The sequence below is a fragment of the Schistocerca cancellata genome, chromosome 8, assembly GCF_023864275.1.
Source record: "Schistocerca cancellata isolate TAMUIC-IGC-003103 chromosome 8, iqSchCanc2.1, whole genome shotgun sequence".
NCBI classification, from domain to species: Eukaryota; Metazoa; Arthropoda; class Insecta; order Orthoptera; family Acrididae; genus Schistocerca; species Schistocerca cancellata.
Genome location: NC_064633.1, coordinates 563,624,829 through 563,647,097, shown reverse-complemented (window position 1 = coordinate 563,647,097; position 22,269 = coordinate 563,624,829).

Here is a 22,269-nt window from a genome sequence, read left to right as displayed (position 1 = left end):
CATGGATGCGTGTGCTGTCCCTAGGTCAGTTAGATTTAAGTAGTTCTAAGTTCTAGGGGACTGATGACCTCAGATTTTAAGTCCTATAGTGCTTGGAGCCATTTTTGAATATATCATATTCCAGCAAAATAAGGCCAATCCTGTTGATGTGCTCCCTGCGTAAGGCAAAAAGGCAGCAGACCTTAGTGCCACCTCGGTATTATTTCCACCCATCCGATGCACTGTTCCTCGACAGCGCAACGCACGACTAATCTCTCTTTCACTGTATCATTGTAGCGAAAAGCGATTCGAGATCTGTTGACTCTGCTAATAAACTCTCAGGATCCGACGCGACGTGGGCTCCGTGAAACAAGGTACGAAGTACCACTTCACATTGAGCCTAATGGTGACAACTGTCAACCCGAAGATACAAGTTAGTGTACCACCCGTCTTCCTCCTCGTCAACCCATCAAGAAAGGGAAGACAGTCATCCCCTTCGACCTCCTCCGCGAAACAGGTTTTAGGTGGATTGAATTCAGGTGTCTTAAAAGTTGATTCACTTTCTAAATTCCATGAGGCCAAGCCAAAAACGTATCATTTAGTCCTATGAAAAAACAGGCAGGTTTCAAAGCCACCGACTCCAAGAGGCGTTCCATGAAGTCTTCCATTAAAAAAACTGGCAGTAAAAAATGAGAACTGGCTTCCCATTGAAAGTCCATCTATCTGCTAGTAGTACTGGTTATTGAATAAAAAGTAAGTGGAAGTCAACACATGTCGTTAATTCAGCACCAAATATAATATTATCACCCGTAACGAATCAGACAAAGGAATATGAATGAAGAGAGAGACTACGTCACAGCACACTAACATATCAGAGTCAATCCAACACTTTCACTCTAATCAGCGTAAGAAATCCGCCGAGTTCTTAATGTGGCGTTCACTCCGACATAACGACAGTGCTTAACAGAGTAGCAAGGTATTTTGCTACACGATATGTCGGAGCAACAAATTTCTCACAATCGGACGAAGAGGAACCCCTTCCTTGTAGACCATAGGGAGGTCATATAACCTAGGAGGAACAGCAAAATAAGAAAGGAGACTCTTGACAGTCCCCTGCAGTAAGTAATTTTGTTTTAGATGGCTGTTAGTCTTTCTCTCAACATTTTTTGTGGGGTCATCATCTGTCCTGCGATACCCTAAATCAGACAGTAAACACTGCATCTTTGGAACGTAATCCTACTTGTTCTAAACAACAGTAGCGTTGCCCTTCTCTGCAGGTAAGATACCAATTGCTGGATGAACTGAAAGTGAACGTAAAGCAGCCCTCTTAGCCGCTGTGATATCACTCTTGGGTGGACGCGTAACAGTCACCACACGACATGCCTCCATCGCAACTTCCTCTCCAACATCAGGTGGTAGTTTGAAAACTGCCTGTTCAACGGAAATAATATCAATCACAGGCAAACGGTTTGGTGTGTAGAATTTAAACCTTTCCCTAGCACCGACAAAGCAGCGGCGTCAAAAGATTTCTCCATGACATTCATCACAGAACGAGACACCGAATCAAAGGATACGTTCAAACTTCGCCAAATGTCGTGCATTTGCAGAATGTTGTTCCCAGTCAGACAGTGACAATAAGATACCGTCTAATCATTCAAAAGGAAAAGCTGAAATCTTCGAAGCAGTCATTAAATTAAGGCGAAAGAGTTCCTTTGAAACAAAATCAGACTGCCGGCGGTTGTAACCTAAGTAAGCGCTGTGTGCAAGGCAATTCTAGCGTCTTTGCTGCAGTTATGCCCTGAAAATGGCAGGGTGTGCACCTGTCGAAATATCGGCCGTCGTCGAGGGCGTCACCCCCGCTGCATTCCCGTAAAATATCGGAGCATTGTTGAATTTGGGTATCACATAGTTGATGTGGGAGGAAATCTATCGTTTTTTGTGGAACTACGGTAAGCCTCACAGTAGTTAGGTAAGACTGCAACGTGTGTTGTCGTTTTTACTGAGGTCTCTTGATCAAAATAGCGTTTCAACGTTTGCCAATGTTGTGCACCACAATAATTACCCTGCCGCCAGTGGCATCAAGCATCGCGCTGCCTAGCTCTTGCTTGCGAAAGGATCTGTTAGACTGGTCGACAGTTGAGTTTCATTTCCAGGAAGTTGTTTCAGCTTCATTTAATGATTTTTTCTAATAATTCTGCCGTTCTTGGGATTGACTGGACGGTGCTTCATTGTCGCAGTCTGCCTGGCAATATCATTCCCTAACTGCCTCGCATTTGATTGTAACGCCGGAAATGCATATCCTTCTATTTCCATCTGTTGTACTATAGATTTTTCCTTATTTTGTTACCCAAAGATATGACATTTCTGTGTCTTTATATACTGTAATTGTTTTACTCTTTTTATATATTTATTTATGCATTTATGTCGATGTATAATTGATTTGTTTTGTGAATATAATTTGTATTTATACGCTGGGTCTGGCCTAGGGAAAACTATGCTATCGAACGAATACGTCGATAGGTCGTGTGGAGAACCCGAGTGTTTAGGATCCTTGGTAGTGTTAACTCTGTCGCGTGGAGCGCGGGTAGGGGGAGTCTGGCTGGGGTAGCGAGTGGAGCAGGTGTGTTGTGTGACGCTCCTGTGAGTTGCCGCGCTATCGGGGTTGGGCAGCATGTAATTGCGCTCGACTTGCTATGATAGTTTCTGACACGGTGTCGCGGACGGGAAGCATTAGCTGGCGCACATCAAGAGCCAGTTTCGTCTGGTGACCGTGTCGAGAAGAAGGCGCGCCAACATCCAGCTTCTGCAACAGCGACGGCCGACAATGAGTGACTGTCGGCACCTCCTCGATCGATGGCTTCAAACCTTCAATCAACCAACAAGGAAGACTGGACGCACGTAAAGTTTTAGAACTGTATGGCAGACCTCAGCTTTTAAAACTGTTCAAATCACAAAATTACAGCAACTTAGCTTGAACCTTTGTTGCTCATTGTCTCAATTGCATTACCAAGCAGGGTCCCTTCCTTTTCCGGAATGAACCCGAGTGTCGTTGAAATTCAAACGCCAGCATTAAAGTAACATTATTCTATATCACTGCTTTAATTTCAAAGTTCAGTTAAGGTATTCATAGCTGGCTACAATATGCAGATTACACAAGCACAAATTAAGAGTGCGAGTTTTGTTACTGTATTTTAGCTTACTTGTGACTGCAGCTCAGCTTGGTATGTACTAAATTTTACTACTGTTAATTGTTCAGAATCATTTAATTCACGTTCAAAGTTAAATCCCTTATTTCTAAATTGCGTAGATTCATGTAGCTTTTGAAATGATTGTTGAGGTAGTCCAAGACTAACCGTATTTTACTGAATTTCGATGTGCTTCAGAAAGAAAGCTCACTATTAACTTCAGTCACTAAATTAACTTTCGATTTTCCTGTTTTATTAATTCTTTTGCTAAATTAAGTCAGAATGTAGCGAAATTTATTACTTCTGACAAACTTTCAGTCATCACACTGCACGTGTCGACCTTCAGTTGCCACGATTCTAGTGCTAACTATATGTGTAATAACCTTTCTTTTTCAGTTACTATAGTAATTGTCCTTAGGACTGGCGACTGTAATTTTCCCCAAATCTCAAATATCTAATTACCGCTAGTTAATTGTTAACGTACCGGCCGCACATTTACTTTCTTTATTAACTTTACCCCTTTTCAAAATTAATTTCCACCAGTTTCATTTGCATTTTTCCTTTCATTTAGATGTAACCCTTTCCTCCCTCTTTACCGACAGATTAATTTCGGTGACGATTGCTTTTTCCAAATTTCCATTGGGTACACGCGGTTTAATTTTTCACTATCATTAAGGTCGATAAGTGAGGGGGAGGTTACATGATGAAGATTGAATGTTTCTGTGGCTCGATTTCTAATACTATATTTCGACGTTCTTCACCTAGAAAGCTTTTCACGACGAAGCATTATCCGTGCTATGGAAAGGTTTAAGTTTTGCAACGACTCCCAAGCACTTGCCAGTGGTTGATTTCAATAGTTCTGTTGATGAATCGGAGTAGGCTAGAAGTGAAATAGAATGGCTGTCTTCTCGTCCTTGATGTGTTGGTCAGCAGCAGGGTGGTTGGTACGTTAGGACACGCCGCTAAGGGAAGCCTACTCACGCTGATAGTGGCCACCATCTGGATCTGCGTGAGGGGTACTTCGTACCTTGGTCAAGAGGGCCCATGTCATCACAGACCCTGAAAGTTTGTCAGCTGAGTTAGCGCATCTCGGAGTCACCTTTTGTCAGAATGATTACAGAGAAAGAGAGAGAGTCATGCGTTACACTATCGACCAACTGCGCACCGAGTCAGTCATGATAATACCATAGTCTACCGTCTTTTTGTCTTACTCAGGGAATATTTTGCGGCAATATGATGTGAAGGCGAGGTTTTCGACCGCCACGTAGGGTCCCGTGTGCTTTTACTTTCTACACTCCTGGAAATTGAAATAAGAACACCGTGAATTCATTGTCCCAGGAAGGGGAAACTTTATTGACACATTCCTGGGGTCAGATACATCACATGATCACACTGACAGAACCACAGGCACATAGACACAGGCAACAGAGCATGCACAATGTCAGCACTAGTACAGTGTATATCCACCTTTCGCAGCAATGCAGGCTGCTATTCTCCCATGGAGACGATCGTAGAGATGCTGGATGTAGTCCTGTGGAACGGCTTGCCATGCCATTTCCACCTGGCGCCTCAGTTGGACCAGCGTTCGTGCTGGACGTGCAGACCGCGTGAGACGACGCTTCATCCAGTCCCAAACATGCTCAATGAGGGACAGATCCGGAGATCTTACTGGCCAGGGTAGTTGACTTACACCTTCTAGAGTACGTTGGGTGGCACGGGATACATGCGGACGTGCATTGTCCTGTTGGAACAGCAAGTTACCTTGCCGGTCAAGGAATGGTAGAACGATGGGTTCGATGACGGTTTGGATGTACCGTGCACTATTCAGTGTCTCCTCGACGATCACCAGTGGTGTACGGCCAGTGTAGGAGATCGCTCCCCACACCATGATGCCGGGTGTTGGCCCTGTGTGCCTCGGTCGTATGCAGTCCTGATTGTGGCGCTCACCTGCACGGCGCCAAACACGCATACGACCATCATTGGCACCAAGGCAGAAGCGACTCTCATCGCTGAAGACGACACGTCTCCATTCGTCCCTCCATTCACGCCTGTCACGACACCACTGGAGGCGGGCTGCACGATGTTGCGGCGTGAGCGGAAGACAGCCTAACGGTGTGCGGGACCGTAGCCCAGCTTCATGGAGACGGTTGCGAATGGTCCTCGCCGATACCCCAAGAGCAACAGTGTCCCTAATTTGCTGGGAAGTGGCGGTGCGGTCCCCTACGGCACTGCGTAGGATCCTACGGTCTTGGCGTGCATCCGTGCGTCGCTGCGGTCCGGTCCCAGGTCGACGGGCACGTGCACCTTCCGCCGACCACTGGCGACAACATCGAGTACTGTGGAGACCTCACGCCCCACGTGTTGAGCAATTCGGCGGTACGTCCACCCGGCCTCCCGCATGCCCACTATACGCCCCCGCTCAAAGTCCGTCAACTGCACATACGGTTCACGTCCACGCTGTCGCGGCATGCTACCAGTGTTAAAGACTGCGATGGAGCTCCGTATGCCACGGCAAACTGGCTGACACTGACCGTGGCGGTGCACAAATGCTGCGCAGCTAGCGCCATTCGACGGCCAACACCGCGGTTCCTGGTGTGTCCGCTGTGCCGTGCGTGTGATCATTGCTTGTACAGCCCTCTCGCAGTGTCCGGAGCAAGTATGGTGGGTCTGACACACCGGTGTCAATGTGTTCTTTTTTCCATTTCCAGGAGTGTATAAAGAATGATCTCTGTTTGCATAAGACCGGTGTCTACCGTGATCCTTACAGTTGTGGCGTTACGTATATTATGGATTACCAATGTACTGATCATAAGCGTCAGCCACGTGTGCAACAACCGAGATACCCGCCATTGTAGAACATCGTCTTTGCACTGGTTACTCAATGGGTTATAGTAACATGGAGACTCTGGCATGCACTTCTGTCTATTTGGATAGTGTTATTAAAGAAGCTGTTGAAATTAAATTGAAAGGTAATCTTATAAAAAATTACGTTTTTGTTTAAATTTTCCATGAAATCATGCTCTCTTACATGTCAAAAACAGGGGACGGTTTTTATGCTGCCTCACCCATTGCTTATTAATTTTACTGTCGATAACTTCTCACGTCAGTAGCCTTTGGTCTTCTGTATTTTTTCTCTCTCTCTTTCGTAACTGACTTTTAGGCCAGCATTGAAAACAATCTCACTAAGTTTCTTAGGGATCTTTTGGCTTAGAGTTTTTCTTCACTATTTCTAGGTCATCGGCAGAAGCTAGGCATATGAAATACACTCATTTCATTTTTGCCCTCGTGTTTACTCCCGTCATTTCCTTTAGCGATATTTTTGGATGTTCCCATTTAGTAGCAGAGTGAAATGATGTGAAGATTAACACATCGCTTCTACGCACTCCTGTTTTTATCTCAGAAGATTTTAGTAGTAGTAGTAGTAGTAGCAGTAGTAGCTTCATTCATCCGTAGAACTCTTTTTACAGGTATATAGGACATGTCAATGTATTTACAAGTTTTGATCAATTTAAAATAAGCTAATTCGGATACACATACATTTACAGACTACTAGTTAGAGACAATCATTAGATTTTCTCCAGGCGTACAATATTTTTTTTAGAAATAACTTATTAAATAATGTAATGCCACAGTGTTCACTCATATCTCACTATCAGTCAGTGCACACACTATGAACACATTGTTTCATAACACTCCACTCACTACACACACAAACACAAACACACACTGGTGATATCTGGGCCATTTTCTATACCGCAACTTCCCATTTGCTAACCTGAAAAACTGAGTCAGCATCCCTCTGTGATGAGTGAGGCGTTGAGCTCAGAAAGAGGAAGAGGTGTTAGTATTATGCTATGCTTAGCTTGGGGGTAAGTACTTCTAGAAGAGGAAAAAAGAAGGAAAAAACATTGTGTGAAGGTGTTACGTGGAATGTTAAATGTTTTATAATCATTATCATTCATTATTTGTATAACTTTTTTATACCAAACCCCTAACCTGTTTTATGTAAGTAATCCTTCAGTGTATAAAATGTATTGCATAACAGGTACTTTTAGCTGGCTTTTTAAATAAGAGTGTTTTTGTAACTTCTTTAATCTCTTATGGTAATTTATTGTACAGTTTTATTCCCTGATAGAGAAATAATCCTCGAATATTGCATTGAAGATTATGGTTTCTTAAAGTATAATAATATTGTCAATAATTACCATTATTATTCTTTTTGATAAATATAGCTCTTGTACTACACGCACGGCAGTGTCTACTGTAGGAAGAATATGAAAGACTGGTTTGTTGTGGTATGTAAGAGAAAATCTGAAGGCCTTTATTTTTAGAGCTATAACAAAAGCATAAATAGATATAAATAAGAAAAAAACTGAAAAAATTTACTATATGTTCCGCGTCATATTCTCGGATAAGCATGAAAGGGGTCGCAGAGGCTAAAATTACTTCTAGCAGTATCAGCTGTTTTAACTCCAAGGAAATTTACAGACATAGTTTGGCATTTAAGCCGTCACTTGTACAAGCGCTAACGATCTGGACATTTGCGCAGACACATTATCTTCTGGTGAAGGCTAAATACTGCTGATGAAATTGTCTGGAAACATTGTATCCAAATCTTGGTGCTACTGCACAATTGTAATTTAGAGAACTGGACTAACATGCGGCAAGGTCTGTAAGCAGAGTTAACCATTCGCAGTGTTACGAATAGAAACTAAATGTACCAAACCAATTACATTTGCGGAGACGGGTACAATGCCAGTGTGATCCGTTAACCATAAAAATGAGCTCAAATTGTTGTAGATTAGGTCTCTATCGACAACTTGTAATTCATAAACTCTGCCGACGATGCCGCTAATCAGAGAGAACTACCTGTGCAGGAAATGAAAACTTTTTGACAACTTGTAGTCGTACATGGCTCTCCTTTTATTGAATCTCTAACTGAGTAACTGGCGTTGTCTGAATATGAATTGTTTCGAATCTAATGTCAGTCGACCTCCTCCTTCCTACTCCCTATTTCCTCCTTCTCTCTTTCTGACCACCTTCCCCTCTCTTCACTTTCCTCTTTCTCCGTCCATCTGGTCCTGTCCACACTGTCTCAGGAGTTTGCTTGTTCTTGGCCCCACAGTATTTCATCAGAGATAGTATGTAATGTGTGCAGCAAGTTTGGCTGATATCGATCATGGGGTTCAGAGGGGGCATTTTACAATGGATTGTATATTTTACGTACATTTAATATTTTTCACACACATCTGTACACATATTTCACCTGTCTCTAGAGATGTTCATCCTACACCCTGGTTTTGAGGTGCTTCAATGTTCATTTCATACCTTGTGATCTATGTGTCGTAGAATTATATAATTTTGCAGGTACGCACAGCGATATACGTGAATACTGCCTGCTAAATGTGTTGCAAACAGAGTTAGGAGGAAAGATGTAACAAATTAAGAAGTCATGCCATATGTGGAAATTTTATTCCCGCCATGAACCATGGACCTTGCCGTTGGTGGGGCTGCTTGCGTGCTTCAGCGATACAGATAGCCGTACCGTAGGTGCAACCACAATGGAGGGGTATCTGTTGAGAGGCCAGACAAACGTGTGGTTCCTGAAGAGGAGCAGCAGCCTTTTAAGTAGTTGCAGGGGCAACAGTCTGGATGATTGACTGATCTGGCCTTGTAACACTAACCATAACAGCCTTGCTGTGCTGGTACTGCGAATGACTTGAAAGCAAGGGGAAACTACAGCCGTATTTTTTCCCGAGGGCATGCGGCTTTACTGTCTCAGGGCCGAAGGCTACAACAACAGCGAGAATGTAGTAAGCGATAAACTTTTTTCCCTTCATCATTTTATTGGGATTGTCAGCGAGAAAATATGTTGCAAAGGTCCGAAATTATGTATAAAGCTCTTTTCAAATCACCAAGCGCTCACATTCTCAAACAATGGATGGAAATAGTCCGGCCGTTTGAGTGTTGTGACCTACCCATCTCTTTTCCACTTCAGCCCCACCCCTTTCAGAGGCAGATGGCTCTTATGCCCCCAACTGTGGTTTTTTCTAGGCAGTAAATGAGATATGTACCGAACTCGTTTACAATGAATCCAGTTCCTTAGGAGGAGACATCAAATATACATACATGTACTTTTACAATATGTATGGTATTATTTGTAGCTATTTTTGTAAGATCTCAATGCAGACACCTATCCACAACATTATCTACTGTAGTCAGTTGTGGTTGATTTACTTCAACCTTTAGGAACACTACGTTGTGATTTGATTACATTGCTCTAATCAAATTGCTTACTTACTTCAATAAATCACAAGCACCACAAAATTACTTAATTCAAAGAACAAACATACGAATAGGAACATGTAATTAAACACAAAAGGACCCCAGCAACTAAACACTCAGGCTCGGTAGTGGAAGGTGCTTACACAGGCCACCCAGACGAAGCAATGATTGAATTAAAATGTTTTATGTAATACAGTTACAGAATATGAAAACGTATGAGATGAAATCATTCAAGCGCTTCACTCAACAAATTACTCTAGCAGCGGATGCAGCCACCCACACTCTCTCAGTGAACGCCAACACTGACCACCTGGGATCAGCTTTACACAGCAGCTTACAAAAATACCGACATGAATTTCTAAAACACATATAAGATAAAAAAATTATTCCAAACGTGAAATATTTCATTAAACCACTGAGTAGATATAAGAACAGCCTTTAAGAAAAAAAAACACGATTTCGGGATAATATGTTACTTCTAACCAACAAGTGGATAAATAATTTACATAAATGAAACTTGATAAAACACATAGACTACGAAAACGTGGAGAGATTAGCAAGAGCTTAAAGGAACTGTCTCTTAAGCAAATGAAACTTTATACTAAGCCAGCGATTACAGCAATTAAAATTAACATCCGAGATCTAAAACGTTACATAGCTACAATTTTGGCTGCTCTGTTCAAAAAACAAATTAGAGTGGACACTGTTGTGAATTAAGTGAGCCAGAATATGCTTTAAATTAACCACAAACGAGTAAAGCTTCCCGCAGCTTGTCTCTGCTACTTTACGATTTCAAAAGGAATAGTAAAATTTCCAAATTCAGTAACGTTGCACAGGCGGCACATCAGAGTGTCATAACATTACACGGAAGCACTGACAACTTTGAGGGAGACCTCCATTTTCAACCAGTTATTTTAAGGCGAAATCAATAAATCATTTACGTATAAACTAGTCGACGCTCACCGTTTTCAAAATGCAGCGCTGTTATCTCCACAAACAGGTTCCGTGAACCATTCACTATGTGTACTCAAAAAATGTGAAGACAAGGCTCAATTCATACAAACTGAATCCACCAAGCTCCTTGTACTTTGGACAGTGAGGGCCACCACACCTGAAATTCACTATTTCAATACAACACACCGTGCCCCAGTACAGGTCCCACACCACAACAGGTCTGGTACGATTTTATCAACTCAAAACGAAACCATTTAAAACTGGCTAATACTACTGCCAAGGCACAAGGCAGAGCCCGTCAACACATTGCCCCATAGGCCATGCGCATGCGAAATTTAACTATCGATGGATCGATTCTCCCTCCTCCCATTGGGCAACGATACCTTACATACACGAGCTGGATGGAAACCTTTGTGATCGACTGTGGACCATCTCAGTTAATACAGTAGTTTTCCATTTTATTGATTGTTCCACGAATAAAATGTATTTCGACACACAGAAAATACACAAGCTATGGTAATTAATATACAATTTAATTCAGTTATGTACATCGACGCCCCCAAGAACCACAGACCTTGCCGTTGTTGGGGCGGCTTGCGTGCCTCAGCGATATAGGTAGCCGTACCGTAGGTGCAGCCACAACAAAGGGGTATCTGTTGAGATGCCAGACAAACGTATGGTTCCTAAACAGAGGCAGCAGCCTTATCAGTAGTAGCAGTGGCAACAGTCCGCATGCTTGGCTGATCTGGTCTTGTCACTTCAACCAAAACGGCCTTGGTGTGCTGGTACTGCAACAGCTGAATACAAGGGAAAACTACAGTGATAATTTTTACTGGGACATTCAGCTCTACTGTATGGTTCAATGGTGGTGGCATTCTCTTGGGTAAAATATACAGGAGGTACAATAATCCTCCGTTCGGATCTCCGGGTGGGGACTACTCAGGTGGACGTCGTTATCAGCAGAAAGAAAATTGGTGTTCCACGGATCGGATGGTGAAATGTCAGATCCGATGATCGGGCAAGTCATCTAGAAAATTTAAAAAGGAAAATGGAGAGGTTAAAATTAGATACGGTGGGAATTAGTGAAGTTCGTTGGCAGGAGGAACAGGACTCCTGGTCAGGTGAATACATGGTTATGAATACAATATCAAATAGAGATAATGCTGGAATAGGTTTAATAATTAATAAAAAATAGGAATGCGGATAAGCTACTACTGTTCAAATGGCTCTGAGCGCGATGGGACTTAACATATGAGGTCATCAGTCCCCAAGAACTTAGAACTACTTAAACCTAACTAACCTAAGGACATCACACACATCCACGCCAGAGGCAGCGGTCGCGCGGTTCCAGACATGCGCTCGACCACAGCGGCCGACTAAACTAGTATGAACTACATAATGAACGCAATACTGTAGCCAAGATGGACACGAAGCCCAAGCTCGCCACAGTTGTACAAGTTTATATGCCAACTAGCTCTGTAGATAAGAAGGAGATTGAGGACTGTATGTTGAGATAAAAGAAATTATTCAGATAGTTAAGGGAGACGAAAATTTAATAGTAATGGGTGGACTAGAATTCACTAGTAGAGAAGGTACAAAAGGATACGCAGTAGGTGAATAGGGACTGGAGGAAAGGAATGAAAGAGGAACTCGCCTGATAGAATTTTGCACAGAGAATAATTTAATTACAGCTAACACTCGCTTAAGTATCATTAAAGTAAGTTGCACATGTGGAAGAGTCTTGGAGATACTGGAAGATTTCAGATTGATTTATTAAGGTAAGACAGAGATTTCGGAACCAAGTTTTAAGTATAAGACCTTTCCAGTGCCAGATGAGGACTCTGACCACAATTTATTGGTTATGAACTGCACATTAGAATTTAAGAAACTGTTGGAGGTGGCCCTAGAAAACTGATTGAACCAGAAACTGTAGAGAGTTTCAGAGGGAAGCATTAGGTACGATTGACAAGAACAGGAGAAAGGAATACAGTAGCAGGAGAATGGGTAGCTCTGACAATTGAAATAGTGAAGGCAGCAGAGGATCAATAGGTAAAAAGACGAGGGCTTGTAGAAATTGTTGGGTGGCACAAGAGATATTGAATTTAACTGATGAAAGGAGAAAATAAAAAAAATACAATAAATGAAGAAGGGCGGAAGGCAGTACAAACGTTTATAAAATGAGATCACTGGAAGTATAAAATGGCTAAACGGAAATGGCTAGAGGACAAATATAACGATGTAGAAGTATTTATCCCTCTGGGTAAGGTAAATGCTGCCTACAGGAAAACTGAAGAGATCTTTGCAGATAGGAGAACCCCCTGTATGAATATCATTAGTGCTGATGGAAAACCAGTCCTAAGCAAAGAACGGAAAACAGAAAAGTGGATGGAGTTTATATAGGGTGTAGACAAGGGGATGTAGGGACATATGATACAGCGTGGTGAATTTGACAAAGCACTGAAAGACGAGTCGAAACACGGCCCTGGGACTAGACAACATGCCGTTAGAGTTGCTGAAGGAATTGAGAGAGCCAGTCATGACAAAACTGTTACATCTTGTGAGCAAGATGTAAGAGATAAGCTAAATACCCTCAGACTTCAGGATGAGTACAATAATTGCAATTCCAAAGAAAGCACGTGGTGACAGATGCGTAAATTACCGAACTATCAGTTTAATAAGTCAAGTTTCCAAAATACTAATACGAATCCCTTACAGAAGAATGGAAAGTAGTAAGTGGGTCACTTGATTGCAGTAGGAGATAATTTACTAAGCAAACCCAAACCACCCACAAAATTTAACAGAAATATCCAACTTATACATGATTTCTCACATCGTGAATTCTAAATCATGAAATTCATTATCACTATTTTTAGTTTTCTTCATTCCGTTATAATTCGTTTTAAGATTGTGATCTTCAAAAATCTAAGGTTCGCAGTTACTTATTATTTTCAAATATCTATCAGGCAAAATAATTTTAAACTCGTTAGTCAACTCTAAACAAATTTTTTCTCCATATCTCGTTTTCAAATTTTCACAATCTGTAAAATATATAACGCATTTACTTATAAGTCACTAATCTTTTTAACAAAATTAATATTTACTAACGCTGTTGAGCATATACAGAAATGCTTACATTATTGTAGAATAACTTTTACCGACGTGAATAATTTTTTATCTTAATAAATATCACTAATGTGGGGCATTAATTTTAATTTGATATTTTTTTGAGAGATATAATAAACCAAGAAAGAAGAAAATTCATTGTAATATTTGCATTAAATATTTTAAGCCATCTGTAACTATGGAATATTTGAGAAGTCAGGACCATACTGAAAATATTAGTGTACTAAAGCAAAATTTGGAAAAGAATACAAAAGCAGATTTTTAATTATGTGCAAAGTGATATAGACATATGGGAGGAGCTAGAACTTCTTGCCCATCTTTTTGCAACTTAAAAAATTACCGAATTATAATTTACCAAAAATAATACAAAATTATATTAAATCTTATTCATTTTCAATGCATTTGAACTCAGTAATTAGATAAGTAGCAAGGTGACAGTACAATGAAAGAACAGAAACGAATTTATACAATTTATACAATGTGATATGAATTTTTGGTATACATTAGAAATGATAGAAAACTTATTTCAATATCCATAAAGCACTCTATCATAATTATCACAAGCTACTCGTGTATCATACAAAAATGACAATTCTTTCTTAACTTTTTGTGGACTATATTTTTAGTAGCTACATCTCTAATTATCTCATCTTACTCTAATTGTATCTTTTCCTTCACTTCACTTTCTACTAAGATTATCATAGATTAACCATTCAGCTTTTCAATATTTTTAGGTTTTAAAGTGAATCACTTTACTTTCATCATGGTGCTTTTATCATATTTCTCATAATAATAACTTTTAGATCTAGTTGAAGCCCAATTTGTTATCCATTTATTATATCCTATCTTATCAGTCCATTCACCTAACATACATCCTTTTTCTAAATAACTTTGTCATCATCTATATATACTACAAAATCGGTGTCAAATTACATAAAATTGTTTCCCATTTTATGTAACATACCTTTCCATCGAAACCTTGCATTTGATGTAATGACAAGCGATAAAAATATTTGTGGCCCTGTTAGTTTACACGTAATAAACCTTGAAACTTTAATTCGTCTGTATCATATACTCATTAATGAAATTTATATCTATATTATCTAATATGTCACCCAGCAGTATCTCATAGGATTTTTGTACCTCTGTAACCTGTGTTACCCATATTTTGGCTTTGTCCAAGATTTTCCCATAAAGAATAAAAACAAATCTTAGAATCAGCAAATTTTCCAGGATTTTCTTTTACCTTTTCTTTATCCAGTAGAATACCTAATTTATCTTTTACTGCTTTCAAATACTTATCTTGTTTTTAAAATCGTGTTTCAAAGGACTAGTTTCTAGTTTAATAGCCAGAAAGTCTTTCATGTATTTTTAAACAACATGTTGTTTTTATTTTTAAATCCCATACTTCTTAGACTTCTAAAGTTTTCTTTTTCCACAGTTTTCTTTACTTCATCTGTTACCCAAGTTTCAAATAAACTTCTCTCATCTTTGTTGTGACAGGATTTATTTATTTTGTCGCTTCTGTGCATTTGACACACAAAGGAAACAACAGTTTTTCATTTTTATTGGTCTTCATTCCAACAGGCAAAATTGGATGATGGAATTCTCTACGTGCAAATACTTTACATTTTATATATACATAACATTTTTAGTATAATGTCTATGTCTCCATATTTTTGTTTCATGTCGTTTACGATAATAATCGTAATATTGAACAGTTGGATAAAGACTTCCTCCTCAAATCTTATTCTTGTGTTAGTACCATTAGCTATAGATCATAATTTTATGGCTTTTGTATGACCACCATAAAAAGTATCTCTTGTATTCAGTGGTTTGACAGTTTTTTTTAAGATTTTTATACTTTGCAGAGTTAATGCAGTCTCATTGCAACATATTTACTTAATTATATCCCATATTTCGTATATCTATACAATCTTGTTAGAGATTTTTGATAAAGGCCATCCATTGTTTATTTATTTTTATTGTAAACGGTCTCTATTTTATAACATTTTTGCAACTATATCAAAATCAACCATGATATTTATAAGTAGTATTTGTTTCTTTATCAAATCCATGTAGTTTTGCTCCAGGTATTATTACTTCACCAACATTAAGAGAATGTTGAATATTATTATTGTTTAAAGTGTTTAGCTAAGCTATGGATTCATTACAAATAATTTTCTTTCCATTCTTTGTCCTATAGAGCAATTGCATTTTAGGCATATATTGTTTGCTATTTCTAGACCTTGTTTTCTTAATTCTAAACAATCCCTTCTCAAAATACCTATATCAGAATTACAGTACTCATTAATTTCTGTCTCCATATTGATCACATAATTTTCTTTAACTCTGGAGTTATGTCATTTGAGAAATGCTTCTCTATCTTTCGGTTTCATTGTGTCAACACAACAGTATTGAGTATCAGGAACTTGTCCGATATAATTTTCATTTTCCTTGTGTATGTGGAACTAGTCTTTCTTCAATTCCTTCACATGAAAGATTTTTGGAAGAATACTGTCAGGGCCATGTACAAAATTAATGCTATCTATAATTTTTAAACCCTGTTGTTTCATCTATAATTACATCAGTTTAGTTCCCGTGTGGATGATATATGGTTTCATTACCTATTCATCACAGTACTACAAAATAAATTGGGAATTATAATCTTTTAGATAGTGAGCTATGAATTTATAATCCCTGTCTTCATCAGATATCATCAAGCAACAGAATTCGTCACTTGTCTTAAATTTATAAACATTACCACCATTAAAATGGTGAGCTGTTATGAGATTTGGAATATGTATACCACTTTATTGTTGAACTTCGTAGTCAAACCACATGAATCTTTCTGTATAGGTACAATACTCTCTCATAGGGAAACCATCTTCAAAAGATTCAAACTGTTACTTGCAAAAATTTTTCTACATTCCTAGCATTAGTATACATAAAAATCTTTGAATTGTCCATTAATATAACAACCATCTTTTTTACAGTTAGGACAACCTTTGAGTATAAAATCCTCAGCAAATTTTCTTTCACAGATACCATCATTATGCAGTTTATACTTTCCTTTAACATTTGTAATCTTCAATTTTTACTAACTGATTACAGTTTTTACAGAATTGAAAGCCACATTTATGTTACTTAGATTTTATATGAACCTTTTGCAACCTTCACATTTATAAGCAGTATCACAAACTTCTTGCTGATCACTTAAACATTCTTCATTATAACAGTATGTATTACAGTTTTCAGAATGTATCTTATTTTCTTCACTGCCGAGTTCTGGACCATTGCATAGTACAAAGATTTCTCTATTTTGCATTTATGTTTATCCTCGTTTTTATATGATTTGTTACATTTATTACAGAAACACACTGATCCTAAGAAACCTGCCATGTTGCTAATTGCATCAAAATAGTTATGACCTTTATATAGATATATCTTTATTGCTTTCTCAGGACCCTGATAAACAGCTGTATTAAAATTCTCAGCACATTCAGTATTCACTTGAATATCGAACGGTTTTTCAACGTTTTTAATATAATCTAGTGTAAATCCTTCTTCACTGTATTCTTCTAATTGGTTGTATAATATGTCAGTTAATTGTTTTTGTAATACTGATTTATTTCCTTCTCAAATTCTTTTAATTTTACCTTTGTTAGTTCACTTCTTAAAACAATGTCTGTGTGATATGTTAATGCTAGAATTACTACTCTAGGAAAACACAGTTTACCATCAACTTTAATTCTTGTGATACCCTTTCAGACTTTTGTCTGCAGCTAAATTTACTATCTTTCTAGGCCTCTAGGAATTGCTAGCATTTGAATATCAAATGCAGTAGCTGCTATATAGATTCATCAAGTGTTAATATATCTCTGATCTTTTTGCATAAAACTGTTCAAGTGGAACAGTTGCTCGAGTATTGTGGGATGTCTTATGTCAAGTAGAAATTAGATAAATTTTATCTTATCTTTGGTTGTTATATTCAATTTACCTCTTTTTCTAAAATTAGTTCTCTTTTTTGTTACTTCTACCATAGAAACGAATGATTTCGGTATATAATATATTTCCTCAATAACAGTATCGAAATTGGCAATATTATCATCATTGAGACTATTTTATATTCAAGAGACCATACTTTAAATATTTCGTAAATCTCTATTTTATTTCTTAAATCTCAAGTAGATTATTTTTCAACCGTTTGTCCTCTTTCTGTTTCTCAAATAATTTGCTACTGAAGGTATAAATCTGACAGAGTGCCACGATTTTATCTTGTCTCGGTGGTCTAGTTTTTTCGATAACATTATCATCAAATCTGTAACTATGGTTTATGGGATACAGGTTTTGGTCTTGGTCTCGTATTTTGGAATAATTCAGGATGAAATATAAACTCTTGTAACCCGACAGCATTCATTAACTCTGATTTCTTTATTGCATCCTCTAATAACAATATTTTTAGGTCTACTTTGAGTTCCTTTACGTTGAAATTATTGGGAGTCCTTTTGGGAGGTAGTAACTTATGCGTGACAGTTAAATTCATGAAATCATCTTTTTTAAATCCACTATATACTCGACCTTTATAACTTCTGTCATAATCAGAAAGCTGAGCAGCTGTAAACGTTCTCAATAAATCTTGTATTCCAAGACTTCATCGCAACTCTATCAAGTCTTTGAATGAAGCCTTTTTAAAACGGTTTGAATTCAGAAAAGCCGGGGATTATGGCAGTGTATGGTATTATCGTATATTTCGAGAGACGCATATAAGCACTGAAGATGGCATAGTGGAGTGCCAAAACTGGTTGTGGTCAAAATAAAATAAAATAACATCTTAGTTACACGGCTGTTGGAGAACCTCATTGAAGTTGACAATTACTTACCAGCTGATTTCCCCTGTCCATGACGGATCAACAGAGATTGAACTTCCTGGTTGGTGTCTGAGCGTCACTATGGCCCAAGTTGGACGTCCAGTACCGGCACCTGTGAGAGACAAGCACCACACGCTGCCTCCATGGCAGTGGAACCACGTAAGATGTGGATATCTGACACAATGAGCAGGCCCACTGCCTGCCTTCACGCCAGAGCGAAATGCCATCATCCAATTCCAGCACCCCTTCAGAACGCTGCCAACAGCCCGACTATAGCTCGGTAAACGCACAGCAGCTCTCCCATCAAAGTCCGCCTACCAGGGGTGATTTATAACCCTCATAACTACCCTCACAATAGTGCCACTGGCGACAAACTATTATTTCATCACACTAACAATAGTAATTTATAATTGTGTTTGCGTAGTCATCGTCCAGTTGACTTAATGTTTGCGATTAATCTCCTTATGGTCCTGCGGCTAGCGCTCCCAGTCCTTTTAATGAGATACAAATGACGCATTCAGGTGCGTTTAAAATATTGTGGTTATCAAATGCCAATAGTGGAACTACTAGTGTCCAAAATTGCTCTCTGAAAATACCGCTCAATTACGCTGCATGGTATGATAGGGATTGTTATTTCCGAGTTTTGATGAATGTGACAAGGATCTGATAAGCTAGGCTGTTACATAAAAGGAAATCAGAAAAACTTTCCTTTTTCTTTTTTTGAGTTCTCAGTCTTTTAATCGATATGGTGCGGTCCGCCATGAATTCCTCTCCTGTGCCAATCTCTTAATCTCACAGCAGCATGTGTAGTCTATGCCCTCGATTATTTGATTGATGTATTCTAACCTTTGTCTTCCTCTACTGTTTTCAGTTCCCTCTAGTATCGTGTAAGTTGCTCCCTGATGCCTTAACAGGTGTCCAACCATCTTTTGCCTTCTTTGTGTCTGTATTCTCTGTACATTCCTTTCCTCGCCGACGCTCTGGAGAACCTCATCATTCCTTACATTTTCCGTCTTCTTTAAACATTCTTCTGTAGCCTCGATTCTCTCCTTTTCCAGTTTTCCCAGGAACATGTTTCACTACCATATCTGAGGTGACATGTGTGGGTGCTATTCTGTCATTCTGGATGACAGATTAATCTGAGATGTACCCTTTACCCTGTGGCCCCTCCAAGATGCAATTTCCACCCCCACACACCTACAGAAGTCAGACTGACGCTCCAAACGTTGTAAAGAGATATACCTGAAAAACTATCAGCAATAAATATCTTCTTGAGGGGTCTGCTGTAAGGAAACGACACAGAAATTCACAAAATTTCTTACGTAACTAGTGGGATACTTGGCTACTGGAGTAGTGTTCGTTAGTGTAAGAAAAACATGAAAGTAACGAAAATTATTATTTACTTTGCAAAAATTCTGAGAAATCACAATGGCACTTTTAGTTATGAACTGAACAAGTTATTTCCAAGTTCTTTTCGGAATGTGAAGTTACCTCATAAGGATAGAATTCGCTAATGAAATTTCTATACAAGGTTTAAGATTGTTATTGACTTGGCAGAATGGCCGAGAGCCATGCCTCCTCAACTTGAATAATTATCCGTTAGAGTGTTGCTAGGTACGGTCGAGGCTGTCACGTATGAAATGCAATGAAGCGTACTGTTGTGGAGGAAATATGGGGCTTGCAAGAGCTGTAGCACACAGTACCGTAAGCTGTGATGATTGCTGTCTGCGCTGCTCGCTGCTGACAAATGAGATAACTCTCGTTCTATCTGGATTGACCTTCACCAATCAAACTCTCCCTACACCTTGATGAAGTCAAGGACTCCAGTTCGTCCCTACTCTAACTATTGGCGTAGTACACCGGTCAGATAACCAGTCCACTCCGATGCCACTCAAAAATTCGCTCGCAGGCATTTAACTATAACTCTGTCCATTCACACCGCACAAGAAGTGTGGCGGCCAACACAGTGAACAACACTTAATCGCAAGGACTCAATACAGAGTCGCACTCCGATTCGCTCTCGACAGTGGTGCTCTCCCAGTGAAGTACTGCGGAGAGACTTCTTCCTTGCTCTTTGAGTAAACATATGTGCGCGCACGCTCTCCTTATGTGTTCTCGCTCCAAGAGCGACAACGGAATGGCCCCTCTCCATGCCAGACGTGAAGGGGCAAATATATTTCGGTCTCTTCCATTACTACTTCAGCTCAAGGTGTCAGAAATATCGTCTGCCAATCAGCATTGCTCTTCTAAAACGGGAGAATTACGTTTCGTTTAAGGTGACCAATCCGGAATTCTGTAGCATCAGCGTTTGGCGTTTGATGTCTCCCTGTGAAAATCTCTGAAACTGCGTGCTATATTTGTAAAGAATGTGTAGGCTGGGCGCCGCCACACAATGTAGCCCAATTAGCTTTTAAGTCGAACACGGGTTTTGTTCTTCCTTTCACTCAGGTAAACGCTGTCCGCTCCATGGGCGCTCGAGCTTGACTCGTCCTCTGAAGAGACCGACGTCCCATTGTGCAGTTCGCATCTCCCGAACTAAAAGCCCCTGCCTCCGTCGTGTCTTGAATGTGTGTGTATACGCCAGCCTCGAGTATTTCAATCTCGGAGCTCATTTGCGATTTACTGGTTATTTGCATATCATGTACAGGAATGCATACAACATTGACTTTATTTTATCGAGTTTGGCTTCGAATGAAGCGTCTTGATGCGCGGAATATGATCGTGATGGCGGAATATGTATGCAATGAAGGTCAGGAGACCACAACGTCTTACACATAGAATGCTCTGTACCATATGTACTCTCCCAGAAATTTCTTCCTCAAATTAAGGCCTTTGTCTGATACAAGTAGACTTATCCTGGCCAGGTATGCCATTTTTGCTAGTGTTAATGTGCTTTTTATGTCTTACTTGCTCCATCCATAATGAGTAATTTTGCGGCCTTAGTAGCAGAGCTCCAGCTCCTTCATCTGTTTCGTGATCATCAATTCTGATGTTTAAATTTCTCATTACTCTCGTCTTTTTTCCAACTTACCTCCATGCATAATCTGTCATCATTATACCATTCATTCCATTCAATGTATCCTCCAATCCTTCATTGTTTTCAGTGAAGATAGCAAAGTCATCTGTGAATCTTATTGATATCCTTTCATCATGAATTTAACCCACATTAAATCTTACTTTTATTTCTGTCAAGCTTCTTCGAATTATAGATTGAATAGTAGGGACGGAAGACTACATACTGGTCTTGCAGCCTTCTTAATCTATACAATTCGTATTTGGGCTACCTCTCTTATTGTTTCCTCCAGGCTCTTGTACATATTGTTTCCTGTAGCTTATCTTTAACTTTCCTGAAACCAAACTGATCGTCATCTCAGATATCTTAAATTTTTTTTTCCATTCTCCTCTATATTTTTCTTGTCAGAAAATTGGATGCATGATCCGACAAGTTGATGTGCGATAATTCCCGCACTTGTCTACTCTTGCAATCATTGGAATTCGGCGAAATGTTTATTTTCTCATAATGTCAGATGGTGTATCACCAGACACACGCATTCTATGTGCTAAAGCGAGTAATAGCTTGGTTGCCACTTCCTCCAGTGATTTAGGATATTCTCATGGAATTTTATCAATCCCATTTCCCTTAATCGATTTTAACGCTTCCAAAGTGCTTTTAAATTCGGATTCTAATACTAGATCCCCTACCTCTTCTATATGGACTCCTGCATCTTCTTGTATGGCATCATCAGGCAAGTCTTCTCCCTCACAGAGGGCTTAATTTTACTTGTTCGACCTATCCGCTCTCTCTTTTGCATCTAACAGTAGAATTCCCACGGTGCCTTTAATGTTAACACCCGTGCTTTTAATTTCACAGA